Source organism: Mauremys mutica, chromosome 7, assembly GCF_020497125.1.
Source record: "Mauremys mutica isolate MM-2020 ecotype Southern chromosome 7, ASM2049712v1, whole genome shotgun sequence".
NCBI lineage: Eukaryota > Metazoa > Chordata > Testudines > Geoemydidae > Mauremys > Mauremys mutica.
Window position 1 is genome coordinate 123,268,313 of NC_059078.1, and position 27,559 is coordinate 123,295,871.

Consider the following 27,559-nt stretch of genomic DNA (forward strand, 5'->3'; position numbering starts at 1 on the left):
TTTGTTTAATGCTCAGCAGGCATTTCCCCAGGAAGTCACTGAATGTTTTCAGACCCAGGGTCTGTGCAGTGCAGCTGTTCATCCTCTGCTCTAATGTTCAGATAATGGGGGGCGGGGGACGTTATTCCAGTGCTAATAGCAGCAAGGGATTGATAAACTATCTGGACACAGGCTTATGGCCCCATCCTGAAAACTGACTGACTTGCCAGGGATTCAGCACGTTGAGAATCAGGCCGCTGCTGCACACAAGTCCTGAGCTATGGTGCTTCTGTGGCCTCCCATCACTGCATTCTCTGAGCACTTCACCGTCTTTAAGGGATTTGGCTTCACAACATCCCTGTGTGGCAGGGCAGAGCTATTAGCCCATTGCACAGATGGGGAACTGAGGCACAGAGAGGCTATGTGACTTGCCCAAGCTCACAAAGGAAAGCAAGGACTTGGACCCAAGTCGTAGGCTAGTGCCCCAACCACCAAGACATCCTTCTTCCACTCACCATCATGCTCTGCCGGGACACATGGGACTCACCCCACAAGGTACCGAATGCTCCTCCGAAGCGTCAAGTGCCCTCAAAGCCGATTGCAGTCAGTGGGAATTGGCGGCGCTCAGCACCACGCAAGACAGAGCTCTTAAACCTAACGTGCACTATTCCCTGTCCATTTAACGCAAACCGAGACCCAGATCCACCAGCATTCTGCCCTTCCATCCCCCTCCTCACAACCTGGCAGTCTCCTGTCCCAAACCACTCTTCATTCCACCTGAACATTGTTCAGCATGTGCTGCATGTCCCCTCGCTAGTGGCAGGTCCACAGAAGATAATGGACCACTACTACTAGCAGCAAGGCGAATTATTCTTTCAGCTCACATGCCAGAGTCACACTTTAGCACTGGCGGTCCCAGGTTCTATCCCTGGCAATGACCCATGAATGCAGTCATGACCACAACATGCTTCTCTTCATCCCCTGGTACCTTGGATTCACCATTAAATTTGATTACTGGCCCTTGCTCTTCTTGACAAGGAAATCTGGATCAGATTGTTTAATGGCTTTGTCCCTCTGGGCAAACTTCTCTCCATAATGGCAGTAGGATGAGCAACCAGCAAACTCAGTTTTACTTACAACCATTAGCTGAAATTTCAGCTGAGTTAGTCTCTGCAGAGGTGGAAGGCTAGAAAGCACTAACCCTGCTGAGCCACCAAACTGCTGAGAGGTAGTTAATTTCAACAACAAAAGAGAAGAATAAATAAATAAAAGAGGGTGCTCACTCAAAAGTGTTGAAATATACATGGACTGCATAACGTTGCTTTGATAAAATCCCACTTCTCTCTCCTGGTTCTCTACCCAAATGCCTTAGTTAGGCAAACATGGGGCGAAGGCAGATCTGGCTTCATTTGTCATCGCCTACCAAGATGTACAGTGGAGAAGTCAGAATTCAGATGGAATTGACAATCACTGAACATGGACTACAGCTGACTGTCCCCCCCTTCTCTGAGCTGTGCTATCAAACCACTCCCCTCCTGCCCCTGGTGAGTTCTGGGGTGGGGGAAAGAGGTTCCATGTTGTGTGACCAGATTCTGAGCTGTGACACATTGGCATCTCCAGTGGAATGACTCTGGATTTACGCTGGCGTCACTGCCTTCAGGATCTGACCCACAACACTTCCAAGTTCAGTTGATTTCTAGGGTAGAATCAGTGCATTCCATAAAAGCAATTGGGAGTTCAGGCTCCCAGCAGCCTAGTGACTGACTGCACCGTGACATGGATCAAAAGGCAAGAATGACCATATCCGCTAAGCACAAGGTTTGGTGGTTTCCAAAGCAATGGGTGACAGGTATAAAATATGGAATAAAGATCCTGAGTATAAACATGCAGTGGGGACTGAAGAAGACAGGAGCCAGGAGCCCGGCCTTGGACAAGGGGTGAGGCTATGGCTTTGCAGCGTGCCAGGTGGCCAGTGTCCCGCTGCTAGAATGAACCACTCTGCTGGAAGCACAGAAATAAGAGCAATGCTGGAAGGGGTCATTTAATGGTTTAAGCACCAGTTCATCCAGGTACTTAAGCACGTCAATAGCCCCAGTGAAGTCAATAGGATTTCTCACGTGCTTAACACCAGGCATGTACCTAAAGGGCTGTAAGCATTTGGTTTGAAACACCCAGGCTCCCTGGGCCCCCATTTGACCACTCAGATCCACATGGAGAAGGGAACCCTCTGCTCAGGCTCTCCCCTTACCCCTTCAGAAAGGGATGGTTCATCTTTGCTGACTTAGCCTGCAGGGCTAGGGATCCATATAAGCACAGGGTGGGGGCAGTGGGTAGTGCTAGGTGTGCTATACATGATCTGAACGAAGTGGGGAATCCACGGGGGCGGGGAATCAATGGACCTCTGGGAGGCAGAAACCCCAGTTAGCAAGAATTCTAGGGCCAGCAAAAGATAGGCGAGCCCCTGACACCATGGTGAGACTAGAGGAGAGAACCATAGGGCAGTGACTTAGCTCTAAAAATAGGTTTCATGGATTATCCTGAAGCCCTTTCCAAGAAATGAGAAAGAAAAAACCAAGGCCTCCTGCTGAGCTCCCAAGTCCCCAAGGAGTTCCCCAGCATTGCCTGTGCGCATGTGGATAAATCAAAGTTACTATTTTCTCTCTGCCTGCGTAAGACAGCATCTCAACTTGCAGGCAAAAATAGCTGTGTAGGAGGATGCTACTAATCAACATGTTCTCCAACACCCAGAGGCTCAGAGACGAAGGGTTCAGTTGCTTGTGATCCTGGCCCACTACGGCAGGAATAAACTATGCTGTCTAACGTCTTCACAGCGCCCTCCCCGTGCATCCACCTTGGCACACTGTGACCTCTGACTGCAGTGGGAAGGGCTCCAGAGGATATTTGCAGGGTGTCTTATTGCTCACATGGTATCGAATTCAACTGTCAGCTCTTTGCTGGCAAGGACTATCTGTTCATTGTGTGTTTGTACAGAGCCTAGCGCAACAGAATCCTGGGTCCATGACTGGGGCTCCTATGTGCTACCACAAGATTATTAATATAAAGAGCGCAGCAACCACTGGGTTACAGGCAGAGCTGGCCAATGTTTTTCCATTAAAAAAAATTGTTTTCCCTGATAAAAGTGCCATTTTGTCATAAACAAGTTTACATGGGAAATGTCCAATTTCAATGTTTTGGGTTTGTTAAAAGAAAAAAAAAGTTGCTGAAAATTGATGTGTGTGTGGGCGGGGTGGGGGGGGAGAACAGGTTTTTTGATAAAAACCTTTGGAAGAAAAATGTTGATGAGAACATAAGTGTAATGGCTTTCATTGATTCCCTCCCCCCCCCCCAGGAATGAAAAGCATGTCCCCACTAACTAATCTACGGCTTCCTTTGAATGCCCATCCAGCCACTGGTGCTCAAATGCCATTGCAGAAGGAGCTCTCCTTGTTTACTCTCTCTGCATCTCAGGGCACAAAGCTGGATCTGAACCAGGATCTTCATTTCCATCTACTTGTATTAAGGTAGCACTGCAATTGAGATAAGGGCCCCGTGGTGCTAGGCACTGTACATACACGTAGTAAGAGATGTTCCCTGCCCCGAAGAGTTTATGATCCAATCAGACAAAACAGCAAAAGGGAGGAGACAAGCAGCATTATTAGTTCCACTTTACAAATGGAGAATATAATCTCTCTGCCTAAGTGACTTGCCCCAATTCATACATGCAGTTTGTGGCACCAGTCCGACTACTTCAGTACAGAATCATCCTCCTCTTCCAGCATCTTCCTCTCCCAGTTCCAGGACTGGCACATACAGAATCAGCGTGTCCAATCCCAGCTCATCCCTACTGTAGAGCCAGAGCAAAGAGCCCTCAAGAACGGGCACGATCAGTGGTCAGGATTCTGTAGCGGGGGTTTGACATTAACAGAGTCAAGGTTTTACTCCGAGTACATTTTCATAGTATTTAAGAGGGTGACTGAACTCTAAACTACTGCCTGCCTGCTCTGTGCTGTTCTTCCCACAGACTGGATTCCCTGCAAACAGGCCCTAGAGATTTCAACCATGCGCATGCATAGGAGTCTGTTGGAAATGTGTTGACTAGAGCAGCAAAAAAGTCTGCTGGAAGTCCGTGTTGACAACACTTCCCCCCGACCCCCAAAAAAAAAAATTAAAAACCACCAAATGGCTAAAGAGCTGGAATTTCCATTTACTTTCCATAACTTGCAAAGCCACAAGGCTGCCTCTCACTATGAGCATATCCAGCACCTGTCCCAGTGGGACACCACTCCTGATTTGAATGTCAGGGTGCTCCATAATTAATAGTTACACCTGAATCTTCACAGGATATTCATGCAATAAAGTCACTCAAGTGCTCCTGCTGTCAAATACAGCTGATTTCAGGATTATAAATCTGGAGAAACTTCCTCAGCATCCTGAACTTTAATTTTAAAAGTTATAGCAATAGAAGCAGAATATAGCTCCCTCAAAAGAAAGCTTCCATGAGCTGGAAAAGACTCTAGATCAGGGGTCTCAAACTCCCGGTCTGTGGCACATCTGTGGCTGACGAACCTCCCCAATGTGGCCTGCAGGGCTCCAGCAGTTTTAGGGCTGGGTCTCTCCCTTGGCCCCCACCTGCTGCCCCTGGGTGATTTACAATGGCCCAGGCAGCGCAGCACAGCGGCACCTGCCTGCTTGCTCCATGCGTCTGCCAGCCCTTTCCCGTAACCCCCGGGCAGGGCTGTACCTCCGCAAGCTGCCCCCACCCCAAGTGCCCCTGCAGCCAATGGGAAGCTGCAGGGGCGGTGCCTGGGGGCAGCACTGCGTGGAGGCCCCCCAGCCCAGCCCCCCCTGCCCTGGAGCCCCAGGTAAGTGCCTCACCCACCCCAACCGCCTCCCATAGCCTGCACCCCCACCCCCTTACCACACACCCCCAAACTCCCTCCCAGAGCCTTAGGCAGGTGGGGGGCAGAGTTTGGGGTGGGGTTTTGGGTAGCATGAGTGACATCATTGGCCTGCTGGGAGGATTTGGGGACTGGCACTGGCCCTAAGGTAAATGGAGTTTGAGACCCCTGCTCTAGATCATGTGAAGGGATTAGATTTTACAGTGAGAGGAGATTTAGAAATCCTGACCGGATTATATTAAATCCTGCTCCAAGTGTAGTTAGTGGTCAAACTCATTGACTTCTATGGGATTCTCCTCACAGCCACAATCCTTTTGTTTCACCTGTGCACCTAAATCAACTGTCCAATAGTTATTTATACTGGGGCCACCATTTTGAAATGCCGTAACCTGCTGGAGCCAATGTCTGTGTGTCCTATGCCTTTGTATCCATGTCAGATTTTTTAAAGCCAGAAGGGACCCTTAGTCTGACCTTTTCTAGAACACATGCCATTAATTTCACCCCACCCCTGCTTGGAGCCCAATGACGTGAGTTGGACTAAAACTTTTCAGTCCTCAGGAAACTAGTTGCATGCTTTGGGCAGAGACCAGTGGGAGATCAATATGCCACCAGTGCCAAAGATCTCTGCAATTGCACGGCATTAATTAGGGGATATATTCCAAAGAATGTTTTGCATCCTACAATAACACTTCCAAGATACTCCCTAGTTCAACCATGAGTTACCGAGATGGACAGTGTTCTCTTTTTCCACACAGATGATTAATTCCCACCACTACAGAATCCACTGGATGAAATTCTCTGGCCTGTGCTACGTAGGAGCTCAGATGAGGAGCACAATGGTCCCTTCAAAAAACCATGTAAGATGATAGAACCCAAGAAAAACACAGACACTGGGCCAAATTCATCAGTGGGGTTACACATGGCCCATAGGATGCAGAAGAACAGGACAGTCCTTTGGGGGGGGGGGGGAAACAGTAAGTTGGCCATTAATACAAAGAATATCCTACACTAGTCTGAGTGCAGAGCTATAATTATAACAAATACGGCTACGATTTTGGTAGAGAGGTCAGGATAATTGTGAATTTGAATGACATCCACAGACTCTGGGGGAGGGATAGCTCAGTGTTTGAGCATTGGCCTGCTAAACCCACAGTTATGAGTTCAATCCTTGAGGGGGCCATTTAGGGATCTGGGGCAACAAATCTGTTTGGGGTTTGGACTAGATACATTCTGAGGTCCCTTCCAACCCTGAGATTATATGACTACAGGTCTGGTCCTGGCTCCCTACTCTAGGCATTGTGCCCTGGCCCACATGGTTGCAGTGCCACTCGGGTCTGGCACATCCACCCCACTGGAGATGAAGGGCCAACTCTCTATCTGTGGAGCGGCGGATGTGCCAAACCTGAGTGGCACTGCAATCACATGGGTCAGGTCACAACACCTGGAGTAGAAGCTAGGCCCAGCCCTGCAGAACAGCCACCACTACTGGGCAGGTGGCTTGCTCTCCAGCCCATCCTCCTTTAAGCCCCCCACTTCTCCCCGTCAGTGATTTTTCCCCTGCACCTCTGCTAGAAGCTTTTTTAATAAAAGTGTCTGACAAAATTGTAGTCCTAATGATCTATGTTTTGCCGGGAATATTAAACCTCATGCTTCAGGTCTTAAGACACAATCTCTATGAGAGATCAGGAGACCACCTGATGGGGGCAGGGCACATCATCCCATGGTGGGGTTCTTACACCTTCCTCTGAAGACTCTGGTGCTGGCCATTCCTAGAGCCTAGACGAGATGGACGTTAGGTCTGATCCAGTCTGGCTGTGTGATCGCTGTCAGCTGGATCGGTCTAAGCCCACATGCTTTGCCTTGGGAAAGTTTGTCATTGCAAGCCCAGCACGCTACGTTAGATTGTGCTGGTCACATGGAACCCTACATGGCCCTGAACAGTTTGCTTTTCTCTTTCAGATTAGAGGCTCTGAAATATGCACCGCTGGGGTCGCTGTTCCCTGCCTTTACCATTGTTTCCCCCTTGCATTCAGTAATATTTTTATCATGCAGTTTTGGTTAGAGGTCAGATTTTCAGACACATTTTCTCAGGAAACTGATGATCAAAGGCATTTTAATGGCTCTCAAAAGGAAGTGCGCCAACAGAAAGACTTGAAAGCCGTGCTAAGGACACAGCAGTTATCAAGCGGAGTCAGACTGCAGCTCTCTCTAGGCTGGTATGAACGCTACTGGGAGTGCTGAGAGGCTCCATTGGCCTCGGCACTGTAGTTACAAATAGCAAGAGCTGGTTGCTGACCCAAAGAGCTCACAGTGTAAACAGACCAGACATGGTTATGAGGCTGTTCATAACCATCTCACTGTTCCCTTGTGCTCCACCTGTTTGGGGGCCCCAGGCACAAACGTTGGGAGAAAGGAATTATTTCCACTTTACAGATGGGGAAAAGTGAGGCACAAAAAGATCAAGTGACTTGCACAAGGCCACCACAGGGAGTCCACAGCAGAGCTGGGCATCAAACCCCGAAACTCCCAAGTCCTAGTCTAGAGTCTTAACTGTAAAACCATTCACTTTCCCTCCTACAGCAGTGACCGTATATCTACACTGCATATTAAGCCTGGGCTCTGAGTCGGGTTTGAGCCCAAGTCAGACTCAGGTCAGCAAGCACTCAGGATATGGGTCTGAGGATCCTGATATGAGAGTGGGTCAGAACCTGAATCCTGCTGCAACTCAGATCCAGCAATTAAAAACCCAGATTTACAATGCAGTGTGGACACTCAAGGATGTGCTGAGAAACATCAACTCCACAAACTAGGGCTTAGTGTGAAGTGTAAACATGCACCATTTACTAAGGCAAAAATCCTTCCATGTTGTCTCTAGCCAATTCTGTAGTATTACCCAGGCATCAGATGTTGGGGGTGAGTGAAAGTGTGAAAATTCTTTCCTGATCCTCAGAGGCGACCACCTCGTACCTTGAAACAAGAGGTTTAGTTACACTTAAAAACTACTTGCTTTGCTTAAAAGGCATTTTCCTCTCTTACTGGTATAAATCAGGAGGGATTCCACTGAAGTCAAAGGACTTTAAACCACAGTTACTGGCCTAAAGCCCGTGTGAGATAACAGGCCCAGCAACATTAATATTTTGAAAATATCTATTTAATGACAATGTAGGAGACGCTGCTAACTAGAACTGAGCAAATTTGCAACAAATAATGTACTGAATAAGTGTGGCCTCTGTCTGTGAAATGTTTCTGAGCAGGTCTCAGCTTCCTCTATTATATTTACGATTTGAATGTGTGACACTTTAAAAATTAACTACGCCTTGCAAACGATTCACTGCAAACATTCAACACTTAATACATGAAATTAAAATTCTTGCTTAGCTGTGAATGGCCATATTTATTTAAAAGTGGAGCGGGTTTCGAAATGATTATTTCCCTCCATGAAAAATTTCCACTAATATTGCTTTTTCCATTTGCATCAACATTTTTCATTGAATTTTTGGGGAAAGGTTCACTGAAATGCCAAAAAAAAATGTTTTGGTTTTCAGCAACCCGAAATCAAAGCAATTAAGTTTCACACCAAGTTTTTGAAAAACAAAACCTAAGTCATTTGACAAAAATCTGAATTTTTTCACCAGGGGTTCCATTTTGTTGAAAAGGTGATTTTGCACCCAAAATAAAGTTCCAAAGAAATGTTTTCAACCAGCTGTATATATAAGTTGCATGGCATTGTTTCTATTCCTTAACTGGAGAAGCATAACAGTTGGTCAAAATTTTTTAGTCCAAAGACGCCCATTTTCCAATATCATTCCCCCCCTCCAAAGAAGTTTCCATGAAATTTACTCAAAATTTATAATTTCAACATTTTGATTTTTGTTAAGACACACCATGTAAATAAATAGACCCAAAAATTCTTATTCAAATGTATATTTTGTACAGGATTAAAAAATATTTTTTAAAAAAAGTCTTATTTTTCTTCTTTCTCCACCAATTCTAATGAACATTCAAGCAATCTGGGTGAAAATACTTGTGGGCATGGATTTAAAAATTCATTTCCCAATAAAATATTTGCGCTCCTGATTGAAATTTGTTCTATGAATGATTAAGCCAGTGACAAGCTTAAAAATGAAACACAAAGGGCATAAGCACAGCCCAGGCAAACTCATTTCAGTAAATACTCATAAAAGTCAGTTTGCCAGATTCGCCCAGCTCAGAGATTGAATGTTGGCCTTAGTCAAAGGAGCCCTACCTTTATACAAATGACTTGTCTGCATGAGCTCATGTTTTCCTGCACCGAAGCGCGCATGTATTTAGAGATCCCTTTGCAATGCTATTAAATTACCTTTGGCTTAACTCATAGCAGGTTGACATCATTGAAATGGGATACTTAATTTCCGTAGCACAATAGATCAGGGGGGTGTCACTCCCTGATCCTTGGCCATATTTTCAGATTTACTGTTCACATTGAACCATTTTCCAACCTCTGCGTTTACACATTTGGAGCCTAGGTTCCTAAACACTGACTAACAAGTACCATTTGTTCATTAATCCATTCATGCTCCATGTGTATTTTTAAATATATACAACTTTAGATAATGTTTTCACCCTTCAGCCACGAGGCCGAGAAGTGAACTACACTTAAATGTACACACAAATGAGCTGTTCTTTAGAAACTGCATATGAACTCAGTGATGCCTCTATCAATCAGCTGGTAAATGCACAGCTCCTAAGTCTACTATGAGAATGCGGGCAGGGGGGGAGGGGGAGAGAGACTGACCTCTCACCCTTATTTTTAATAAACAGGGATTTAGGACAAGCCTTCCACTGGCTCCAGTTACATCTGAGCCTCTTGCACTGATAAGAACAATTCATTTCCCAGCAAATGGAAAAAAGGTGTCAGGATCTGACAGTAAAAAAAAAACGAACAAGTACCAGATAAGCGTCACAAAAACATCACCCAGCTTCAGAGGCGGGGCAATTAGAAGTGACCGGAGAAGATGCATTTCCTCTACATCTTTCCTCCAAACAGAAGCCTTTGATTTTAATCCAGATTTGTTAATTAGGTTTATTTAAAATATCTAAATTTAAATCCATTTATTGCTGCCTGTTCTCTCACACATATACCCTCCCCATGGCAATGACAGGTGCACTCCCACAGTTTGTTATCATGGTAAAAACTATGTTGTGCTGCTTTATATTAAAAAAAGATTTTCTTCCTATGTATAGGAAGAAAAAAAAACACTTCACAGTACAAAGCAGTACAAGTATATCATAGAATCATAGAATCTCAGGATTGGAAGGGACCTCAGGAGGTCATCTAGTCCAACCCCCTGCTCAAAGCAGGACCAAACCCAACTAAATCATCCCAGCCAGGGCTTTGTCAAGCCTGACCTTAAAAACCTCTAAGGAAGAAGATTCCACCACCTCCCTAGGTAACCCATTCCAGTTCTTCACCACCCTACTAGTGAAAAAGTTTTTCCTAATATCCAACCTAAACCTCCCCCTCTGCAACTTGAGACCATTACTCCTTGTTCTGTCATCTTCTACCACTGAGAACAGTCTAGATCCATCCTCTTTGGAACCCCCTTTCAGGTAGTTGAAAGCAGCTATCAAATCCCCCCTCATTCTTCTCTTCTGCAGGCTAAACAATCCCAGTTCCCTCAGCCTCTCCTCATAAGTCATGTGTTCCAGCCCCCTAATCATTTTTGTTGCCCTCCGCTGGACTCTCTCCAATTTATCCACATCCTTCTTTTAGTGTGGGGCCCAAAACTGGACACAGTACTCCAAATGAGGCCTCACCAGTGCTGAGTAGAGAGGAATGATCACATCCCTCGATCTGCTTGAAATGCCCCTACTTATACAACCCAAAATGCCATTAGCCTTCTTGGCAACAAGGGCACACTGTTGACTCATATTCAGCTTTTCGTCCACCGTAACCCCTAGGTCCTTTTCTGCAGAACTGCTGCCCAGCCATTCGGTCCCTAGTCTGTAGCAGTGCATGGGATTCTTCCTCCTAAATTCTCCCTATGCTATATTGGGATAGTAAAAAGGGTGAAGTTGATCTAGATACAGTGCCCCTCTCTCAAAAAGGGTGCCCCAGTCCATCTGCATGCATCCGCACAGTTTTGCATTAGTGTGTTGTTTCATTTTAATTGCATGTTTCCATTTGGAGATTCAAACGGTGAGGTCTCTTGGCAGCAAGGATAAAATTAACCACCTAGACAGGTTTACAGATGAAGGCTGCTGGATGGGATTCCCAGCCACAGCGTGTTTCAGAGATGGACAAAGATGCCATTCCCCAAGGATTAATCAGCAATTCACCTTCTGTACTGTTGGCTGGGTGGAAATTCTCGAACTCAGTGCCATGGTCACTCGTCTTCATGGCACAGCAGCTTGCCTGGAAAGACAGCTCTATCTTGGACATAGATGTGTCCTATCTGGTCCTAATTCGAGTCCCAATAGCAGGTGCACATTGGCAACAGTCAGGGCTACTGTTACTCCATCTCTTTCATCTGCTTTCAAGTTAGAAGAGGGCATCACTTTGTTAGTGGAATGAAACTGACACAGGGCTGTTCACAGGTTTTCTGGGTTCTCCACTAAATGAAGTTTGTGATCAGTTGAAGTTTTATGCAGAGTGCAGACACTTCTCAATCAAAAATCTGATCACTCAATATTTGAAACATTTGGGGGTTTTGGACAATACAAGTATCCTGTTCAGAAACGTCACTGCAGTGCCCCATGGGAGTTGTAGTTCAGCTGCCTCGTACTCCCACACTCCTCTATCGGCCAGGCTCATCAGCTGGACTTCTCCCAGGATGCACTACAGCCTGGGGACAGTCATGAGGCACTGCTTCCCATAACTGAAAGGGGAGACTGGGAGATGTAACCCGACTAGGAAGCCTGGACGATAGAGAAGAATGGGAGCCTAAGATAACTAAACTACGATGCTCACAAGCCATGGGGCAGCGTTTCAAAGTTAAAATATTTCAATATTTTGCTGAAAACTCAGTTGCAATTCTTTGCCATAGAACTGATGCCTCTGACAATTGCCCCCCGCCCCCCACCTTGCCAATAACAGATGTCCTATAGATCCAACTTTCAGGGAATTGAGAGCATGACCTACCCTGCCCACGAGCAGAACTGCAGAAACGGGCTGACTAGTTAGAGAGGAAAACTTACAACCCAACTTCTCAGTGTACAGCTGAGAAGGCTCTGGTTCAGCTTTGGAATGGATTTGCCGTGAAGACTTGGCTGGGTTTGTTTCAGCCAAGAGAGGGCTCTGATTGAATGCTACAGAAAGGCCTCATTGCCGAGCAGGAGCTGCACAGAGGACATGGGATCCAGCCAGTCCCTCAGCTCCTGTCAGTGTACAGCCAGTAATTAAGCTTCTCAACCTTAATACACCACCTTCCCAAGAGTTCCCAGATAGGAAGGCAAGGATGCCTGTGCCTGAAGCCAGAGCAGGTGTGGGGGGGAGGGGAGTTTTCAGATCCTGAGCACTGCACTTGCCTGAATAGCAAGGTCCATCTTGCTTTTAAATAAATAGTTCATATGATGATGTAAATATGTATTTATAAAGCCCTCCCCATAGCCCCAGAATGTGACCTCCTACAACATAATCACAGGTTAGAGCATAAGACTGGCAATCAGGAGAACTCCGCTCCGCCACCGACTTGCTGTGTGATCTTGGGCAAATCATTTTCATCTCAGTGCCTTAGTCCCACCACCTATGTAGAGTTAATGGGTCAAATTCAAATGTCCTTTCTTAGCGCTCCCTCTAGCCAACTCCAAGCTGACAGGGGTACCTCGGAGTAGGAACTAGAGTATGAATTGCAGGATTCGCTTGTTATTGATAGTAAAGCAAAGCAAGCTCCCAGGCTCTGTGGTAATGCTCGCTTTACAGATGTCTATTAGACAGGTCAGAGAGACAGATAAAAACACAGTGAAAACACCAACCCCTTCAGCAAATGAGTGGCTCCAACTCACAAAGGGGAGAGGGAAAGATAAATACTCATCATCATTGTTTATATTGCGGTAGCACCTAGAGGCCCCAAAACCAAGCTTGTGCCCCTATTGTGTCAGGTGCTGTACAAACATACAAGGTCACAACTGTCCAGCTGCTGCTGCATCGTGTTCCTTGATGCATCTTTTTCAACCCTAGGAAAAAGGGTTGAAAAAAATGCTGCCCATTCATCCTGATACTCCCTGTTGGCCAGAGACAGATGACGTCTTCTATAAAAAGGATTCAAACAGCCCATTCTGCAATGCTACCCCTTGCACTCTGCTGGGAAAACCCCCACCCCATTGCTATATTCTCCAGTTGGCTATGAAAGCCATTTCTCCCAGCACAGAGAGCCCGGCATCCTCTCCACAACTTGAGTGCAGCTGGGTAGCCCATGAGCAAGTGCCACCTACTCCTTCAATTTCAGTTTTTCAAAGCAACCCTGCAATTATTGCTCCTTTGCAAATGGTCGAAAGCACAGGGGCTGTGCCAGAACTCAGGTATCATGCAACAGATAGCCCCCTTCTGAAAGCCAGCCTCAGAAAAGGAGCCAGGCTCCACTTCCCATAAGCCCCTAATAGCTGTTGCTAAGGAGTAATAGTGTCCTACAGCTGTGCCAATGATGGCTATTTCAGTTCACTGGCCGTTTTGAAAAAAATGGAAGAGGCGTATCCGATTGAACCAAAAATGGAACTTTTTGGCAAATCAAAAAGTCATTTTGGGTCAAACAAAAGGTTTTGTTTTGACAAAAATCCAAACTTTTCATTTCAGTTTGAGCATCTTTTTTCTTTTAAATGAAGTTAAAGACACTCGGAAACAAAAAGCTGCCTCAAACTGAAAAAGAAAATCATTTTGAAAGTGTCTGAATTTTTTTTTTTAGGTTTCTTTCAGCCAAAACAATTTAGCAGAACAGATTCGAATTCACAAGATGCAAATGCACATTTTTCATTTTAAAAAGCTCCAGGGCGGAAAGTGGGAGGAACAAAACTTTGCCCAGATCTAACCTGGTCTATCCAAGAGCTCTTACCTCTGCATCCAGGTTGCATGGCAAGTTGCACATCCCCCCCCTCCATCTGCCCATTTTCTTGTGTATTTCTCCATGCACCCCAGTTACCCTTATATGTGAATGCCTCGATATCCTTCATCGACCTGTGTGGCATGGAAAAATTATTCCCATGAGGAACTGAGACAGAGAAGCTAAGTGACTAACCCAAGTTCACAGAAGGAGTATGTGGCAGAGCAAGGAGTTAAACCCACTTCTCCTAGCGTCCAAGCTAACGCCCTAACCACTATACCATCCTTCCAGTTTGGACACTCTCCTGCCAAGCACTAGGGGCAGTGGATACTTGGTCATGGGGTTGAGAGGGCAGCAGATTAATTGCTAGTGTGACTCAGCCTCTAAGAAGGAATAACAAACCCAAGGAAAGTATGTAGCCCCTGCAGCTGGATTTGAACCAGCAACCTAGAGTTAAATGACTAATCCCACCATCCCTCAGAAGTCCTCGTTCCAAACAGACTGACACCAGCCACTGCATGAGGCCCCAGGTGGCAGCAGCTGCACCAGCCCCAGAAATGACTACACAGTATCTAGCAGGTGGGATGATAGCTGGGGTCTATCATCATCAGCCCTTTAAGTAAACCTGGGCCCTTGCAATCTGCTGCACTTGGATCCTTTGCCGCCTACTCCCCCAACCTTCCAGACAGCCTTGTTCCCCTTGACTGGAACCTGGCAGGCAGAGGAAGAGAAGTGGACAGTAAGCTGACACAAACTGAATTTCCGAACAATTCAAGATTCCCCTCAGCAGCTCATCCAAGAGGAGATAAAGCCGTTTTCCCTTTGTGCTTTCACTACAAGAGCGGGGCTGTCTAAGCCAAGACCTGAAGGTTAAATAAGAGATTCGATTTTCTTCACTGGAACGGGTCTCATTCCATACTGTTCTCCCCTCCCCCTGGCTCGGAGTGGAGACAGGCACATCTCAAAACGTAAAGCAAGAATTTCCAGCCAAATCCATTTCTTTGGTGAGGCTGAGCACCCTGCTGTCCCACAGACCCACAGCTCTCAGGGACCCCAGTGTAAATCAGGAGTAACACAGTTGATATCAGTGGGTTTACACCAGATTTCCAGCAGCATAGCTAGCAGTACACTTCTCCCCCCCACAGAGGCAAGTAAAACAGGTGGGATTTTCATCAGAGACAATAAAAAATTCAATTTATGGTTCCTGATTGTGCAGGGCCATTTGCACAGAAGCTGTGACACCAGAAGCTGTGGAATCTCTCACTTAGAAAGGAAATACCATGCTGTTTCATGATCCTTTACTTTCCAATAGCCACAGAAAAGCGTGACTCAGACGTGTGCAATGGCAGTGGTAGAGTGGCTAGGTTCTTATCCTGTGCCCATCACTGCGGTGTAGAGGCATAGCCAGGAGGGCCGTGCAAAATACATTTAATGAAATCCCAAAGCCTCAAAAACGGAGACTTCTGCATTTCATTTTAATTTCCTCAAACTGGCCCAGGTTCACTCAAAACCACGACCCATTCGTGATTGAAAATAGTTGTTTCATTCAAAGCTTGGCCTTGTTTGAGGGGACTCTCGGGCTTCATTGAAACTCGAAATTCTGTCGTGGCACAGATCACTTTGCATGATGAAATGGGACGTTCCAAACTCTCCCTCGCCTGTCTGTGACAAGCACAATTCTGGAGAAACCAGAGAGCTCTGAAGGAAGCTGGAAATATTTTTCCATGAAATTTCATGGAAAAACATTCCCTATTTCTGCACAGCCCTAATTGTTCATTTAATTTCACGGTAGCAAGGCTGCCAAAGTACTACCCTGACATAGCACTTGGGATCATGTCACCCTCTCAGGACTGATCCCAGTGACTACAACAGCCTACTGCTAATAAATAACTAGTGGAGCTGCTCTGTTGGGTAAGGAGCTTAAGGCTGCCAGTTCAAACCTTATCAACAGCTGTGGTCATACACACACAGCAATGTACAAGAGAGCAAATTTTAATCTCTATGCATTTGGGATTCAGGTTCTCTTCTTGCAGACTCCATTTCTCATTAGCACATTTCCTTCAAGCTGCTGGGGGGAGGAAAGATATTAAGGTGCTTCATTCGCATGAAGTGCAAGTAACTCCAGCTGCATTCTCTGGGGGCCTGCTAGGATCCACTGCACTGGGGTTTGCCTGTAACTGAGAAATCTGTCCCAGGTGGAAGGTGCTAACTAATGAACTAGTGAGGAAGACAGGCCTGGAATAACCTCAGCCTCCGAATTCATCTGGAAAGGGTCACAAACTGCTCTGACCAACCCTGCCATCCCCAACAGGCTCTGGGGTTGCCCCAGAATTCTCTATACTTCCCAAGCTAAGGAAGCCAGATAACGCTCCTGGGGATTGTGTCCCGTTCACATGTCAGACAGGCAAGCATGGTCTCAATTTCCCACTGGGCCGGTGGCTCAGAATTATAAGAGCATCTGGGAGCCCAATGGTCTCAGAAAATGTATTAGTTTGGGATGAAATTGTATGCAACACAGAGCCCATACGAAAGAGCAAGCAGAGGGCCATTTGCTGGTTGGGAAAACCCTTACCTGGATTCTCATTGTTAAGCACAAGAGGTTGCAGGTTCAACTCTGGAAACTGAGTCTCCTGAAAGCTGTAGAGTGGAAAGCCTTCGGGAAAGTCCTGATTCAGGGCTCACCACCACAGGCCTTTCTCTGCCCTGTCTCAGTCTCCCAGTGACACCAGTTTAGTCTCCAAGTCAATAAACTGTGTCAGCACCAGAATTGTATGAAGAGGTCTTAGTCAAGCAATGACAACTCATGTGCAGGCTCAATCAGGATGGGGAAGGCTCCTGAATACATAAACCTAACAGGACCACAGGCTTTGCTCAGGCAAAACTCCCACTACAGTAACTAGGAGCTGCAGCTAAGCTTAGGCACCCAGATTTGACAATGTTGGCCTTAACCTTTGTCACAGCTTCCCCACCTGTAAATGCTGTAATAATGTGCTTAATTGCAATGTGTTATTTAGCCATTAGAGGTCTCTGTATGCTGTCCACAGTTCCAGAGCATGGCCTTTGGTAAACAAAGTAGAGTAAGCTGGAACTCAAGTTGTGTGGAAGCCTCATTGTTTGTGTCTGTAGCTGTGTTTCTTTACAAGTGCCTCCTGCTTCAGAAGATCTGCGATTCCACAGATCATGACAGGGTCAATACAATGCCCTCCCAGAGGTGGTGAATAAATGAATGCTTGTACAGTGCTCTGAGTATGCTATTTCATCTTTCCAGCACAATATATGGGACATACATGTAGCAAGGCACATCTTGGGGCTGGCACAAAAAACGACACCCTTTTAAGCCCCTTTTTCCAGACTATCAAACCTTAGCTCTCTGTAGATTAGCTCTATTTCCTGCTGAATTTTGGACAGGGGACAAGGTAGTTTGGGTTTAATGAGGAGGATCGGGCCAAGGATTTATTTTCATCCAGATTACATGGAATAAGGTGTTATCTGCAGGAGAAGGCTGAGGAGTCATTCCCACCTGAACAGGTTTCAGCTGTAGCTTTACTATAATCATTATTACTATAGCTGGGTACAGATACAGGGCCCATTCCAAAGCTGGTCTAAAACCTGCTCCATACCAGTTTAGGATCTACATGCTCAAAGGTCAGGAGAAGGGATGTTATTGTTTCCTTTTTCAAACCTGAAATGAAGGGAAAGGAATTAGTGATCATCATCCTTTCCCAAGATTTATTCACACACTGCAAAAAGATCTGATTCTGTCCTCGCTTACCAGGGCCGGCTCTAGTTTTTTTTGCCACCACACCCCACCCCCACACAAAAAAACAAAAACAAAAAAAAGTAAGCTGATCGGCGGCAGCTCAATCGTGCCACTTCATTCTTCTGTGGCAATTTGGCGGCGGGTCCTTCGCTCCCTCTCTTCCTCTTCAGCGGCAGCTCAAAGAGAAAGAGGGACTGAGGGACCCGCTGCCGAATTGCCGACGACTACTCGGACGTGCCGCCCCTTTCAATTGGTTCCTTCCTTTGCTGGTGCCTGGAGCCGGCCCTGTCACTTACACTGGGGTGACGCTAGGGTAACTCCATTGTTTTCAACAGAGATACTCCTGATTTACATCCAGAGTATGTGGGATCAGAATGATCCCTGTTCTCTAGATGGCTGTGTGATTGCATTAGGGACATTCCCCCCCCAAAAAAAATCAATTGCATTTGCTCCTAGTTGGATCACCCTTAAATCCTTTCCATTCTGAGATCCTCCCCTAGAAGCCTGTTTAGAGATTTTTAGCCCTTGTCCAAGACACGCCGATGATGCTTTTTCCTTCCTACTGAGTCATCCTTATAGGGATCTTAATTTATCCGGCAGCATGAGTGTGCATCCAAACATTTCCTGCATCCTAGTGCCCATCTCAAACACCAGAAAAAAAAATAATCCGAAGAGACTCTTTGGACTTTGGGTTGATTGTCTCAGTTGTAAAATTAACTAAAGTAGGAAAGGAGCAGGCAGAAGAAAACAAAACACACTAATTGCTAATAACAAATATGCACGCCTGGCAACCCACAGAAGGCCTGCTAGAAAGGAAGGGGGTAATTGGACAAGTGAATTCATTGTGGGCTTCAGAGCAAGGTCATTAGATGACTAGGGTGACTAGATGTCCCGATTTTATAGGAACAGTCCCAATATTTGGGAACTTTTCTTATATAGGCTCCTATTACCCCCCATCCCGTCCTGATTTTTCACATTTTCTATCTGGTCACCCTATTAGATGACTGAGGGGAGAGAGTCGATAGCTCACCCACTGCCACCATCCTGTACTGAGACCTCAAATCAAGAATAAGGGGGCTTCTCTTAAGCTTATTACTTCATTCGAAAAGGCTGGGGGGGAAGGAATCAAAAACACTTTTTCCTTAGTGTTGCTTTCTCTCTGCATTAGCCATTCATGTGGGTGGTCTTGTTGGGAGGGTGCAGACCTGGGCATCAGGGGAGCTGGTTCTCATGCGCCCTAGGGAACTCCTTAGATCAAGGCTCTGAGACATGACAGCAAGAGAAACAGCTGAGCTTTACTGATCTCACGTATGCAGGGCATGAACATTTGCCTAGTCCCGCCTAAGCGCCCAAAGGCCCATCCCAGTGTGCATGGGGCTCCGTGTAAAATTTGAGATGGATTCTCTAGGGGCAGGCCCTTTGGGTCTGGTCAGCTGACCAAGATGACGTCCCCCATGAGATTGCAGATTCTAGCTCCCACTCTGCCCCAGCTTCCTGGACAAGCTACTTAGGCCAAAATTGGCCACTGACTTTGGGTGACTTTTTTTTTATTAATTATTATTAAGGTGCCCAATTTGAGACACCCAGGGCTCCACAACTCCAGCTCAAGGCAATGAGAGCCATGGGGGCTCAGGAGAATTAGTTCAAGTTGGGCACCCAAAGTTGTAGCTGCCCAAATCACTGGCTACTTTGGAAAAAAAATGTAGCTGCAGAGTCTCTCGTGCCTCAGATTTCCCTTCTGTAAAATGGCAGGGAGAATACCACCAGCCTAGCTCTGAGCAGTGTGGTGAGGCTCGATGGACAGCTCTGTAGAATTATTTAGAATGAACAAAGATCACAGGGTCTTGACTGAGTCCATAGGAGATTGTAGCATGCAATTTTGGGGGTCCTGTTTTAATTGGTTCTTAAATATTATTTTCCTTACTCCTGCATAGGAAAAGTGTCAGAACCACCTCCTGATGGGCACACCCACCAGCTGCAAAAGTAGCATTTCTCTGTGCCAGCATCCTCCCCCACCTACACACAGCCCCCAGCCAGAAGCAGAAACAATCTACATCGCAGGTCTGGTTCAGAGCTCAGACACAATCCCACCCTTGTCTCTAGATTTCCCCCATGGCAGCACCTCTCTCACACAGGGCTTGTAGCCTGGGTTTCAAGGGGACGAGAACAGGATGCACCTGTCAGAATTTGGCTGACAATCTCTACCTGCTGCATTTATTATTTAAGTGGGTGGTGTTTCAGTACAATTATAGAACGTATTCAGGTACAACGTAAGGGCACATTAATGAATAGAAAGCAACACCAGACACATCACCCCCTCTGATCTCAGTCACCAGGATGGGGCATGGGAGACTGGCAGCCTCTAAGGTTAGCTGGTGTCGATCCTGGTAATGCTCCCCAAATCCAACCCCTTGGATTGAACCCGGGGACCAGCTGGAAGCTAGTGCAGGCTGCAGAGCACAGGTGTAACAGGCTCCAGGAGGGAACCACCACAGAGTAGATGGGCAGCTCTGTTCTTTACTGAGTGCAGCCAGACTAACTCAGCAAGGCTCTGGGCAAAAGCAAAGCAATGAGTTGCCCTCCCTCCTGGTCCATGGAGCTGGAGCTAAGCTTCTCCACAGCTGCTGCTCCAACCTGTCTGGTTTCCCCTGGCAACCCTCACCATGGCATCTAACCCTCAGGCCTGGAGTAAAACCTTATGGCCCAAGTACATGTAGTGGGGGAGCCTCCAGCCCTACCCCTTGCCTGCACCACCCTCCATAGAGCTGCACCCCACTGCTCCACCAACAGCAGAGTTTCACCAGGTACAAGGGATTCCCCGCCCCCCACACAGTGTACAGCAGAACCCGCTGGTTCCTGTGGGTTGAGACCAACCACAGTTGTGAAAGGCAGCAAGGGGAGGGGTGCATAACTGGGAACTAAGGGCCTGATCCTGAGATCAGATGAGAAACTCACTACAACTCCCACTGCCATTAGGGACAGGCCAAAGGAGAAAATTCCACCCCATAGGGCACGCTCTGCTCTAGCCAGGGCCGCCCAGAGAATTCCAGGGGCCCGGGGTCTTCCAGGGGCCCGGGGTCTTCCAGGGGCCCGGGGGGCCCTTCCGTTCCTGGACCCGCCGCCGAAGTGCCCCGAAGACCCGCGGCGGGGCCTCCCCGCCACCGAATTACCGCCGAAGCGGGACTCGCCGCCGAAACGCAGCCCAGTCTTCGGCGGTAATTCGGCGGAGGGGGGGCCCGCCGCGGGTCTTCGGGGCACTTCGGCGGTGGGTCCCGGAACGGAAGGGCCCCCCGCCGCCGAATTACCGCCGAAGACCGAGCTGAACTTCGGCGGCGGGTCCCGCACCGTCTTCGGCGGTAATTCGCCAGCGGGGGGTCCTTCCGCCCCAGAGCGAAAGGACCCCCTGCCGGCGAAGACCGGGAGCGGCAGAAGCTCCTGCGCCTGGCCCCGCACAAGAGTTTGCCGGGCATCCCGGAGCGAGTGAGGGACCCCGCTCCAGGGCCCCCGAAAAACTCTGGTGGGGGCCCCTGTGGGGCTTGGGGCCTGGGGCAAATTGCCCCTCTTGCCCCGCCCCCTCTGGGCGGCCCTGGCTCTAGCTCATTGCTCATGCTCCCTGCAAGGTCATCCACCCCCTGCACTGAACACCACAGGGCAATTCATTGAGATGCCATCGTACCATGAGGCCTTGCCCCACCTTACGGTTTTGCTCTGGCACCAGTCTTGGTTATGTCTGAGCATCTTTCCCACTCTGGCTGGCAATGTTGGGCCCCTGGTGGACTCAGGTGACCTAGCACAGAACGAGCAGGTTAAATCCTAAGAAACAAATGGTAGAATATAGGGAAGGGACCACAAGAATTCGTCTAGTCCTTCCCGCCTGTGCTGGGGGAGTCTGGACTAGGGAAAAAACCTAGAAACAAGAGTTGCCGCCAGCAAAGATGGGATGTAGGGTCAAAATCTCCCAGCTGCCCCTCTGAAATCCCACTAAGATCAATGGCGTCATTCCAAATTTTCACCAGTGCAAATCAGAGCAAGAGTTGGCCCATCTTAACCCCCCTCCCCAAGTGCTTCACAGTGTTTTGAGGTCTCAGCTACCTTTTGAGGCCACTGCATCCCTCTTATTACTTCTTTCCTGCTAAAAGTGAGGCACATCACCACACCTTCCTTTCCCCAAAACTTACACACCTGCGTCATGCAGCTGCGAATGGGAGAGGCAGAGGCAGTGCTGTTGTAAGCCCCCCTGGGGCAGGGATCATCTTTTTGTTCTGTGTTTGTGCAGCACCAAGCACAATTGGGTCCTGGTCCACCACTGGGCCTGTAGGTGCTCCAGGAATACAAATCAATAAAATAGATTAATAAATAAAATAATATTCCCTGAGGATGTGACTGAGTTTTAATACTGGAATCACAGGGCCAGATTCGGATACCTTTTGCTCATGGTGATAGCACCTTGCTCCACAAGTGGTTCCATCAAATTCAGTCAGACCTCTCAGAGTAAGGTACTTTCATGGTGAGTAATAGTATCAGAATCAGATTGAGATTCCCAGGCCAGAAGGCACTGTTGTGATCATCTGGTCTGACCTCCTGTATAACACAGGCCAAAGAACTTCCCCCAAATAGTTCCTAGGGAAGATCTTGTAAACAACCAAACTAGGTTTAGAAGTTGTCAGTGATGGACAATCCACCACAAACCTTGGTAAGTTGTTCCACTGGCTAATTACTCTTGTTGTTAAAAGCTCATGCATTATTTCCAGTCTGAATTAGTCTAGCTTCGACTTCCAGCCATTAGCCAGTGTTACACCCATCTCTGCTAGATTGAGGAGTGCATTATTAAATATTTATCCTCCATGTAGATACTAGTAGACTAAACAACTCATCCCTTGACCTCTTCTTTGTCAATAGATTGAGCTTCCTGAGTATCACTCTAAGGCAGGTTGTCTAATCTTTTAGATCATTCTTGTGGCTCTTCTGAGCCCACTCCAGTTTACCAACATCCAAGTTCCAGCTAATAGAGTTAAGGCAACCTTGCCCTTTCCCACAAAGAGTTCAGAATTGTTCCTACAATATAGCTGGTGTCCCGTCTCTAAATGACCCAAGTGATGGGACTTCTGCTCCCAGTAGCAACCAAGGGTTCCTGGACAGGATCCCATTAGGTTTCACACTGGTCAAAAGAGTAGTAAAAAAAGAGAGATAGTCCTTCTCCCAGAAGGGCCCAAATCTATTTTGATGTCAGGAAGCCACAGGTGAGGTCAGCTGCAGGAGCATAAGGTAGTCTCTGCTCACCTACACTGTACCATTACGCTACTGCATCACAGAACGGAGCATGCACACAGCAGCACAGAAAATATGCACCACCTCTTTATAACATAGCAGCAGCCTCACCACTGAGCAAGGAAGATAGAGGATTGTGGGGGCTGGGGGAGGGTTGCCAATTTTGGCTGGATGTATTCCTGGAGGTTGCATCATATGACAATCTTTAGACTCCAGGACAATCCAGGAGGGTTGGCAACTCTAGCGTGTGGGGGGGACTGCTCCATCAGAGTATTAACTACACTTGTTTTGCAATCAGATTTAGCTGCAGTAGAGGAAGAGGAATAGTGTTGAGGCAATCAGCCCCTTTTAATTGTTTCTCAGGCATACTTTGGGGGGGAGGGGAGGGCGGGGGAAGGCAGGTGAAAAAACAAAACAACGTCAGGTTGCCTACACTTATTTTGTCCTTGCTTTAAAAACAAACAAAAACCATCCACACAAAGCCAAAATCCTGACAGAACACCACACCACGCCACGTTCCCCTCCCAAACCAAAAAGCAATTTTGAAATCTGTCACCTATGTACTCCTGCAGGCACAGCGCCTATTAATAATTCATCACAATATTACAGTCATTACTATATTTTGCAATAGCACAACGCAACACTTCTGCAGAACTCCCTGCAAATCTCCTTGCAAAGCCATTAATAAATAAAATGCAATTCACCATATTTTCAATTTGTTGTTTAAAGGCTAAATATTTCATCAGAACTAATTCATTTTACATAACCAGAGAGGACTCCCCACTCCAAAAAAAATCCCTAGTCCTGCACTTTGCCCATGTTTGAGATTAAATTACACTTTAAATATTGTATCAGAAATTGAGTTCTCACTGTAATGTTTATGTAGCAGCTATTAGACCACAAATCCCTGTGGGCTGACTGAGTAGCCACAGGCTGGCTGGGGACATTCAGAACTTTGTTATGCTGCACAGACAAGACCTGGGGAAAGATTAGGAATGTAGGATCCAAGAGGACATCACAGCATTGCCTGCTACCAACTCCTGATTCACCACAGAAGGATGACAAAGAAAAAGCATCTTAGTACAAGATGTAACATCAACACTTACTTCTTAGAGTGTTTTCCCATCAGGAGGTAACCAGATAAAGGTGTGCATACTATCCCCAGGGAGGTCCTTCTTGGAAGTTCTCCTGCTCTGTTCCTCAAGGGCTCTTTCCCTGAGAAACCTCCTCTCTCTAGGAGTAGTCTCCCCTGACTTCTGGCAACCTTTTATTGGGCCCAGGTGTTCTTTAATTAGTTAACTGCCAAACAGCCACCTAGGCAGTTAAATACTTACAGGTGGGCCAAGATGGGTTCATTCTCCATAAAGAAGCCCATCATGTGTAGAGAGGGCCCTGACTCACCTTACAGGTGGGGCAACTGCACCATGACACCCCATTTTACAGATAGGGAAACTGAAGCATAGGGAAGTCAAGTGACTTGCCCTAGTTCACCCAGCAAGTCATTTACCAAGGCAGAAATAGAACCCAGATCTCCTGTATCCCAAGCTAGTGTGCTATCCACTATGACACACTGCCTGCTCTGTATGGATCAGGCCATGCACAGTGATCCAATGCCCATTGAAGACAATGGTAGGACTCCCCTGGATTTCAAAGGACCTTCCAGCCCCATTTTAGCAAGGTTATTTAGCACAACTGGTTGCAGTTTTTCACTGAAACTTATTTTGGGGTGAAAAACGGCTTTGAGCAATATATATATATATATATATATTACAGAATTTGTTTTAATCAAAATTTTCCAATTTCAAAATGAAAAACTGAACTTTGCTAAAAATAGTCTGTTTACATTTTTAAAAATTTCACTTTTCAAATCCTGAACATTTTTACACGAAAAATTTAAACTGAAAACCATTTTTGAAAACCCAAGTACTTTTCAATGTTTAGTTGTGGCTTTTCATAAAAACTAAAATTTTCAAAAGTTTCTTGCAAAGAAATAATTTGGTGATTTTTGCCCCCAGGTGTAGTACTTGAGCACATGCCTAATTTTAAGTGTATAAACAGATCCATTGATGTCAATGAGAACTCATGTACTTAATGCTAAGCATGCATGATATTGCTAATTTTGGGCCTGCATCAGGCCCTATATATAGCTTTCTCCTCATAGATCTCAGTGCCCTGAAATAAGAGTATGTAAACATTTTTATCCCCATTATACGGACAAGGAAACTGAGGCACAGAGTGATGAATGGACTCATTCACTGTCACAGAGAAGTCTATGGTAGAGATAAGGAATAGATTCCCTGTTCATTCCCCCAGCTCTTGAGTACCTAGCCAAATATGCATTTCAATTGCCCCATCACCACCATCAACAGTAGAAAAATAGTATTTCTTGACACCCCCACCACCACTCACTGATCAGCGTAGACTCTGAAGCATGAGACTTGATAATGGACTCATTTGGGAGCAAAGCCAAAATCATGTAGTGATGTACTCTATTCTGTGTTTTATTGTGCAATTTCCTATATTACAATATATACCTGTAATAGAACAAATTATAATTGAACTATATGGGCCTGAATCCAAAACTCACTGAAGTCAATGTAAAGACTCCCATAGATTTAACTGGACTTTGGATCAGGCCCTATATAACAAGCAGTAGCAAAACATAGGGCTACTTAAACAGCAAAGAGAAGAATTAAAAGGGATTCACAATAATACACCCACCGTAACAGCACCCTCTAGCCAGGGATCTCCGTGTATTTCACTCACCCTAACTCATTCACACTCAGTAGCTAAGGATACTAAATCTAGTCAGGATCAAAGCCCATGGAAATCAATGGAGAAGCTCCCATTGAATTCCATGGGCTTTGGTCAGCATTCACAGAGGTGCAGCGGGAGCAAGATTTGCTGCTCAGGGGAGCAAGCAGATGGATAGTTGGGCGCGGAGTGTCCTACCAGCCCAGCTATGACCAGATGCCAGGATTAGCATAGCCAGAGCCAGACAGTGCTGCAGTCAAACCCCAGCAAACAAGATGTTGTTCAGAGCCAGGGAAGCCACTTGACAGCAATAGTCAGCATCATAGGCTCAGATCATCATAGAGATGCAGGGCTGCAGGGGACCTCAAGAGGTCATCTACTCCATCCCCCTGTGGTGAGGCAGGACCAAGTAAACCTAGACCATCCCTGTCTGTCTAACCTGTTCTTTAAAAACTCCAGTGATAGGGATTCCACCACCTCCCTAGGTGACCTGATCCCACCTTTAACTATTCTTATAGTTAGAAAGTTTTTTCGTAATACCTAACCTAGCTCTCCCTTGCTGCAGATTAAGCCGATTACTTCTTGTCCTACCTTCAGCGGACATGGCTCTTTATAACAGCCCTTAACATGTTTGAAGATTTGTTTCCCCCCACACACACACACACACCTCGGTTTCTTTTCTCAAGATTAAACATGCCCAGTTTTTTTAAGCTTTCCTCATAGGTCAGGTTTTGATGACAACATAAAGTGAGGCCCAAGAGCCATTTTTGAACTGCCCAGTTCTCAGAACTCTGAATGCTGTTTAAATAATTGCTGTCTCCTTGGGTTGCCAAGTCCCTTTCAGGAGACAGTTTTCTGATGTACCAGGCACCTCAGTAGACTTATGTTTATTCTGGTTAATTTAAAGTGACCAGATGTCCTGATATTAGGGGCTTTGTCTTATAACCCTAACCCTAACCGTCCCAGTCCCGATTGTTCACACTTGCTATCTGGTCACCCTAGGTTAATTACCAATGTCTTTTTTCTGACTCTTGTCAACTTTTAGAGTAGTTTGAAACTGTTTTGATGAAATGTTTTCATTTGAAAATGCCATGCTGACAAAATGAAAAATTTCCACAAAACCGTATCAAATTTTGACTACATTCTGTTTGAAAGACATCCGGAAAGAGGCTTTTGATTTTCCATTTCAAAACAACTTTTCATTTCAAATTTTTATATACAAAATTTAACAAAGAAAGGGTCAAAAATCAAAATGAAATGTTCTGAATTAGTTTTGTTTTGGAATGTCATCTCACAAAATAAACCTTTCAAAATGTAGGTATTTTGGCTCAATTTTAGGTTGATTTTTTTTTTAATCACAATGTGTTGTGGGATGGAAAATTGTTTTCTAATCAGCTCTACCTACTATGAAACACTGAGATTCAACCAGCAGCCTAATGATGGGCAGCACCTCATTCAATCCCCAGCTTGCCTGAGCCATCTAGCATGCCTGAAAAAGTCTCTAGGGTCTGAGTTTGATCTCACCAGCTTTTAATTTTCACTGACTGGAGCAATTATTCCAGGTTTACCCTGGTGTCAGTGAGATCACAACCAAGCTCCTGGATCTTGGCTTCATCAAATTATGGTTCTGTCTAGGCAAATTTTCTAGGACAAGACTGAGGAGAGCACAGGTGCTGCAGTTTCATAACGAAGAACGAAATCCAAATAATTGGAAAGGCAAGTCCTGGCCCATCAGCACCTTTAGTGCTTCAGAACAATTATCCCAGTGTATAGAACTGTGAGGGTGCTGAACAGAAATCCTGAGACAGTGCTTTCCCCATCCCCTGCGCCAAGAAATCCACCATTAGCAATAGTTTGTGTGTGTTAGTTAACAGCCTCAGCTCAAG

The 27,559-nt window shown here is 46.3% G+C and overlaps 1 protein-coding gene across 2 annotated transcripts in view; it reads right to left on the minus strand.

Annotated features, from left to right (window-relative positions):
• Nucleotides 1-27,559, minus strand: part of SORCS3 (sortilin related VPS10 domain containing receptor 3) — a 465,994-nt gene that overhangs the window by 417,201 nt on the left and 21,234 nt on the right. Inside the window, exon 1 of one of the 2 annotated variants that reach the window (XM_045025356.1) lies at nt 24,026-24,130. The exons of the other annotated variant lie outside the window; for it this stretch is intronic. The gene's annotated coding sequence lies outside the window, so the exon portion shown is untranslated. Of the gene's footprint in view, nt 1-24,025; nt 24,131-27,559 lie in introns of those variants that run through there. 2 annotated transcript variants of the gene reach the window in all.